The sequence below is a fragment of the Cervus elaphus genome, chromosome 31 (genome assembly GCF_910594005.1).
Source record: "Cervus elaphus chromosome 31, mCerEla1.1, whole genome shotgun sequence".
NCBI classification, from domain to species: domain Eukaryota; kingdom Metazoa; phylum Chordata; class Mammalia; order Artiodactyla; family Cervidae; genus Cervus; species Cervus elaphus.
This window is the reverse complement of record NC_057845.1, coordinates 38,102,870-38,110,527: the sequence shown is the minus strand read 5'-3', so window position 1 is coordinate 38,110,527 and position 7,658 is coordinate 38,102,870. Positions and strand designations below refer to the sequence as shown.

The window sequence follows — 7,658 nt, the reverse complement described above, 5'->3', positions numbered from 1 at the left end:
TTAGTAATTCTCAAAATCAATTCTCTGAAAGAAAGGGGCCTTGCTGCACAAAAATAGGGAGAGGCAGTGATAACTTCTGGCTGCTTCTAAATGACCTTTGTACTGACTATCCTAGTGAAATTGTTTCAAACATTAGGCTATTTCTACCTTAACCCAAAATTAACTCAATCATCTGTCTGCTGAGGGACTGACAAAAAGGACTTCAATAGACAGATGATGGTATCAGTGAAAGTGTTTTTCTAGCTTATCTAGTGTTTGCATAAACGCTTGGTGAGCCTTTATTGTGTTTATTACACCATATTGAATAACATGAGAAATTCAAAATGGAGCTTACAACCCAGCTGGAAAGAAAAAGCATAATAAAGAGAAATGAGAGAATGATTTTTAAAAAACATATTTCACAAGGAAGTTTTATACAAGGTGAATTTTAATTAACGATATCCCTACCTCAACCCATTCCCTTACACACAAAAACATAAACACACACACATACAAACGCACACACACAACATCATTTTTGGATTCAGTGGAACCATGCAAAAAAAGTGTTCCTCTGGAAAAATTCCATTTTAAGATAAAAGTAAACCTTTTAAAACTCAGTTTTTTAAAGAAAAATTGAAACAAGTTAATAACCAGGGCTTATGTTCTCCTAGAGTATATTATAGTATAGTAACATCCAGGAGGTTACACGGCCTGGTTGTTACTACACTATGGCTTCCCTGGTGTCTCAAATGGTAAAGAATCTGCCTGCCATGCAGGAGACCCAGGTTCAATCCCTGGGTTGGGAAGATCCCCTGGAGAAGGGAATGGCTACCCACTCCAGTATTTTTGCCTCGAAAATTCCATGGACAGAGAAGCCTGGCAGGCTACAGAATAGTATAGTAATGTATAATATAGTAAATAACAACTAGGAGGTTACATAGCCTGGTTGTTACTATACTATAATCAACTATAAGAAAACATATCACCATCACCATGCAAAACTTTTTACTACTATGAATATTTGTCACATGTTTTTTATATTTAAAGTATTCTTAAAAATACTAGTGCTTTTGAATAAAAGTTTCATTGTTCTAAGTGGCTGTACTTCCTAATTTACATTTGATTCTAAATTTGTTTAATATTATACTAGACCTCATTTTTAAGGGCTTGGAATTCTTTCGTTTTCACATTTCTACAGCTATTATAATTCATGTCACCTGGTAATACCTCTGTGAGGCAACATGTATTTTTATTTAACAAATGACACAGGGTTGGCACAATGTTTGGGCTTGAAAATCTGTTCATCGCTTATTTGTATTTTTTTTTTACATACTTACTGACAGCTATAATAGCTAGTCCTTACTTTCCTTAATCCAGGGAAGTGTTTAGATTCTATTCTTAAATTTGTTTTTTACTTAAGTTTTGCTCCATGTACAATATGGAGATATTAACATAGTGGAAAGTCTTTGACAAACTAGGATATTGCCTGTGGTTATCCTCCTCATGCCTAAACGTTACACATCAGTTAAAGGAACCCTCAGGGGGATTGGTGGCTTCCCAGGTGGCTAGTCATTGCAGGAGCCACAAGAGACACGGGGGGGGTTTGATCCCTGAGTTGGGCAGATCCCTTGAAGGAGGAAATGGCAACCCACTCCAGTATTCTTGCCTGGAAGTCCCATGGACAGAAAAGCCTGATGGGCTACAGTCCATAGGGTCGCAAAAGAGTCGGACACAACTGAGTGACTCAGCATACATGGGCTGGATTTAGCAGATGTGGGGGGGCTTCTCCTCGACTCTGTGGCCAACTTAACTTTGCAGCATAACTTTGCAGCCTGCCCAGCAGATTCAACCCAACCAGGATCTCTGCTGCCCAAAAGTTCAGGCAGACATCCTGGCAGGAAAACAGGTACGTCAGCCAACATTTATCATGAAAAATCTTTGATTCATTTCCTCATATTATCCCCAATGGTTATGTTGTGAAGTGTAGACTGTATTTCTCCACCCTTTTCCTATATTGTTTTATTAGCAGGTTGTAAGAAGCCCCTGTAAAGCTGGAGCTGTCTCACTTCTCTAGCTCAGTGGTTCTCAAAGTTTAGTGCACGTCAGAGTCATCGAGAGGGCTGGCTAGGCCCTACTCCTACCTGATTTGGGAGGTCTGGAGTAGAGACTGAGTGTTTATATTCCTAACGTGTTTCTAGGTGTTGCTGCTGCTCCAAAAATGAGGCTTCAGACGTCCATTGCAGGCCCTACGACTTTTATGCTTATGCTAAGATCACACACATTACTATAGTCAGTTTAAGTCAAAAACACAGTTTCAGTGGCTACCAGAGACTGGGGGTGGGGGTAGCGGGTAGACAAAATTGGTGAAGGTGATCAAATAAGCAATGTACAGCATGGGGACTATAGTTAATCATACGGTATTATATACTTGAAAGTTGCTAAGAAAGTAGATCTTAAAAGTTCTCATCACAGGAAAAAAAGAACAATAACAATGTAAGGTGATGGATATGGAAGTTACCTAGTCTTACTGTGGTCATCATTTTACTATATATATAGAAAAAAAAATCATCTCAGTATAAATATTAAAAGTATCCAAGCCAATAAAGACAAATATAAGACATGACACCATAAAACTAGAAGAGAATATAGGCAAAACACTTTCTGACATAAATTGTACCAATGTTTTCATAGGTCAGTCTCCTAAGGCAATAGAAACAAAAGCAAAAATAAACAAATGGGGCCTAATCAAACTTATAAGCTTTTGTACAGCAAAAGAAACCATAAACAAAATGAAAAGACAATCTATGATCTAGGAGAAAATAATTGCAAACAATGCTATCAATAAGGGATTAATTTTCAAAATATGCAAACAGCTCATTACATTTCAACAACAACAACAAAAACCTCAATAAAAAAATGGGTAGAAAACCTAAATAAACATTTCACCAAAGACATATAGATGTCTCACAGGTTCATAAAAAGATGTTCAACATCATGAATTATTTGTTGTTATTTAGTCACTAAGTCATGTCTGACTCTTTCAGAGAAATGCAAATCAAAACTACAATGAGGTCCCACCTCACACTGGTCAGAATGACCATCATTAAAATATCTACATATAACAAATGCTGGGGAGAGTGTGAAGAAAAGGGAATCCTCCTACAGTGTTGGTGGGAACATAAATTGCTGCAGCCACTATGGAAGACAATATGGAGATTCCTCACAAAACTAGAATTGACATATGATCCAGCAACCCCATTCCTGGACATGGTGGTGGTGGTTTAGTCACTAAGGCATGTCCGACTCTTGCAACCCCATGGATTGCAGTCCACCAGGCTCCTCTGTCCACGAGATTTTCCAGGTAAGAATAGTGGAGTGGGTTGCCATTTCCTTCTCCAACTCCTGGGCACATATATGAACAAATCTATAATCAAAAAGATACATGCACCCCTGTATTCATGGCAGCACTATTCACAATAGCCAAGGCCTGGAAGCAAGAGACATGTTTATCAACAGATGAATGGATAAAGGAGATGTGGTATATATATATGTGTATATATATAATATATATGTATATATAATATATATACACACAATGGAATACTACTCAGACATAAAAAGAATGAAATAATGCCATTTTTAGCAACATGGATGAACTTAGTGATTATTATACTAAGTGAAGTAAGTCAGAAAGAGAAATACCTGTGATGTTACTCACATGTGGAATCTAAAATATAACACAATGAACTTTTTTATGAAATAGAAACAGACTCACAAACGTAGAAAACAGACTTGTGATTGCCAATAGGAAGGGAAGTATGGCAGGGATGGAATGGGAATTTGTGATTAGCAGATGCAAACTGTATACATAGGATGGATAAAGAGCAAAGTCCTACTGTATAGTAGAGGGAACTATACTCAATATCCTGTGATAAACCACAATGGAAAAGAATGTATATATATATATAAGTGAATCACTTTGTTGTTACAGCAGAAATTAACACAATATTAAAAATCAAACATACTCCAATAAAATAAACTTTTCAAAAAAGTATTCAAACCAAGATATTAATCCCAATTCAAGATAAGAGCCCTCCAGTGTTCCTTATTCAAGTCTGGCACACCAGTGGACTGTCTGCCTTTTGGAAAGGGAGTATTGTCAACCCCTGCATTCTCTCTCCAGTCATCTCCTTCTCACTTGCAAGTTGTTGGCCTACACCCTGCTAGCTGGAGGAAGGATGTGAGCAGGAAACAGTTAAGGGAAGTAAGATGAGAAAGTTCTTACTTGGCTACCGTTGCTGTGCCGAGTTGGCTGCATGCACCCTAGGTAGGTCTGGCAGACGTGGAAAGCTGACTCTGCTTCCTGGGCATGTTTGAGGGTCCTTTGGAGCCTCCCACCCTGAACCTGTCCTACCGAAGCTCCTTTGAGCAGGGTGACACCTGCTCTTGACTAGTGGCTGTTCTCTGAGTCCCGTTTCTCTGGTGGTTAGCCCACTCAACTCACAGATTTTTGGATGGTAACTGCTCACCTCCCCTGGGGGTCCCCTTGGGAAACGGTTAAAACAGTTCCAGGCCAACTCTCTCTCTCCAGATTTGACCCATGAAAAACACTCACACATTTCTTGCCCCAGTACCAGCCAATGAGGTGTGTTATAACTTCCCAAACGCAGCTCTCCGCGAGCCCTCTCTCTCTACCCTGCTACGGACCAAGCTGCTTTCTCAGGTATCCATGCAAGGTGTACACAAACAGGAGAGAACGCATCAGGCTCTCTGACTGGTCCCACTGAGGGTCTTCCTCACCAGGCCTTGAAGTGAAGTGACAGCCACCACCTGCTTTCCCCTTAGGAGTAATGGGACAGGGCAGGGCTCAAAGGACAACTTCCTCCCAAAAGTTCCTCTCCACAAAAAGGATCTGTTCAATGTCCTTCTCCTGTTTCTTTGTTCCACTTTATCCTTTCACTTTCTTATCATAAGTTTAAAGTGTCCCTACTTATTATCGGGTAACTCAGACAGTAGAGAATCTGCCTGCAATGCAGAAGACCCAGGTTCGATCTCTGGGTTGGGAAGATCCCCTGAAGAAGGAAATGGCGACCCATTCCAGTCCTCTTGCCTGGAGAATCCCATGGACACAGAAGCCTGGCAGGTTACAGTCCATGGGGTCACAAAGAGTCACACACTACTGAGCAAGTAACTCTAACTAACTACTTATTACCATTTTCTTTGAATTTTTGCATTTTGGTCTGGCATGTCACTAAGGATTTCCTACCTCTTATCTCTCTGGGTGTCTCAGTTGAAATTTTCAACTTTAACATCTGGTAAACATGAGAATCTTGCATCCTCTTGACTCAACCATGGGCTCCATACCCAGCATCAAGACTTATGTTCTCCAGACAATTCAGTTATGCAAATATCTTAGTGAACACTATAGATTTATTGAAGATGTCACAGGGACAGAGAATGGCCATATATCAGATATACCACTGGGTATCATATGCTGTTTAGCCATTTCCCTTCCCCAAAGGCTCTGTGAAGTACAAGCCTCGTCTTTTATCATCCCTCTATACCACTGGATTCAACTTTTCTCTCACCTCCCTCAGTCCTCTGGATTCTTCCATGGGAATGTCAAATCCCTCACTCCTTTGTTCTGTATATATTTTTTTTCTTCTTTTTCCTCAGACAAGTTGGGTCCTGAAGTTTCACCTAGCGGTGTCTGGTCCCATCACTTCATGGCAAATAGACGGGGAAACAGGGGACACAGTGACAGACTTTATTTTGGTGGGCTCAAAAATCACTGCAGATGGTGACTACAGCCATGAAATTAATACACTTGCTCCTTGGAAGAAAAGTTATGACCAACCTAGACAGCATATTAAAAGCAGAGACAGTACTTTACCAACAAAGGTCCACCTAGTCAAAGCTATGGTTTTTCCAGTAGTCATGTATGAATGTGAGAGTTGGACTATAAAGAAAGCTGAGTGCTGAAGAATTGATGTTTTGAACTGTGGTGTTGGAGAAGACTCTTGAGAATACCTTGTACTGCAAGGAGATCCAACCAGTCCATCCAAAAAGAAATCAGTCCTGAATATTCATTGGAAGGACTGATGCTGAAGCTGAAACTCCAGTAGTTTGGCCCCTGATGTGAAGAACTGACTCATTGGAAAAGACCCTGACACTGGGAAATATTGAAGGCAGGAGGAGAAGGGGACGACAGAGGACAAGATGGTTGGATGGCATCACTGGCTCAATGGACATGAGTTTGAGTAAACTCCGGAACTGGTGATGGACAGGGAAGCCTGGTGTGCTGCAGTCCATGGGGTCATAAAGAGTCAGACATGACTGAGTGACTGAACTGAACTGAAGTTTCACTGTCTTCCTATGAATCATCTCTCAGTAACATTGAGTGGAGGCCTCTACAAGCATCTTATTTTTACCCCTTATTGCTGTAATTACATTATCTCATTTAGCCTTCAGGAAAAACACTGCAAGTGAAATATTAGAAGAGTTAATATTATAGATGAAGTAACTGGGATGCAGAGATTATTAAGCTACTCTCCCACCCTCACAAAGTAGAGAAAAGGCTCAGTCTACTTTTCATGTATCAGAGGTACATTCCACTATATAAAAGTGCTAGTTGCTGTGTTAGTATGCCTTACCCATAGGTTTCCTTCCTGATTACTCAGGTATTGGGTCAGTCGAAGACCTCAATGAACATTTTGGCCAACCCAATACACCCCGACAGGCTGCTGTCAGAAGAAGAAAACAGCAAGCTGATAACCTGGTTCAGGGACAGTAAAGGCTTTGCATCAGCCTCTTCCAGAGTTAGCACCTCAAGGGCTTCCCAGGTGGCACGAGTGTAAAGAACCTGCCTGCCAATGCAGGCAGACTTAAGAGACATGAGTTCAGTCCCTGGGTTGGGAAGATCTCCTGGAGGAGGGCATGGCGATCCACTCCAGTATTCTTGCCTGGAAAATCCCCTGGACAGAGGAGCCTGGTGGGCTACAGTCCACGGGATCACAAAAAGTCAGACATGACTGAGCGACTAAACACAGCACACAGCACCAGAGTCAGCACTTCAAGGAGAGAGTCATTTCCTTCTATTCGGTGACTTGCTATCATCAACAGTCATATTGGCCACTGTTTTAAAACATTAATTTCAAATTGCATGTACTTCCAAGTTCTCACCAATTAGCTTTGACTGACCCAGGTTTATAGCATATTGAAACAAGAGAGGGCAACTATCCTCTCTTACGGACGAACAAGGGATTTGCTTCTAAAGCTGCTATTAGCATTAATGGGAGTTGTGCGTTTACCTTGTCTCAATTCAGGGAGAGGAGAGAGCTAGCTGGATGATGAATGAAGATAAGATTATTCTATTCAAAGGATTGGTCAAAATTTCTATTAGTACCCATGGTTCATCTCCTTGTATGGCTTTATAAACCAAACTTTACTCCAAAATCTTAATGCTTTAGATTATCAGCCATATCAGGTAATGTCACCAATGATAAGTGCCTACTGTTAAAATAAACGTTAGGTTCTGTTTTGCATCTCAGCTTGTTTTTAGTGCAGACTCCCAGGGGTGTGTGCAACAGTGGGGATCCATTTATCTGCACAAAACAGCCTCTTGTTTACACATGATCACTTGGTAATCATGCAGCCTCTGTACAAGGAGTCAAGGA

At 40.7% G+C, this 7,658-nt stretch overlaps 1 non-coding gene across 1 annotated transcript; it reads left to right on the top strand.

Moving 5' to 3' along the window:
* The first annotated feature begins 716 nt into the window (after window positions 1-716).
* Window positions 717-788, top strand: TRNAG-GCC. The gene has a single exon. It is a non-coding gene; the product is annotated as a tRNA-Gly (tRNA).
* The last annotated feature ends 6,870 nt before the right edge of the window (window positions 789-7,658 follow it).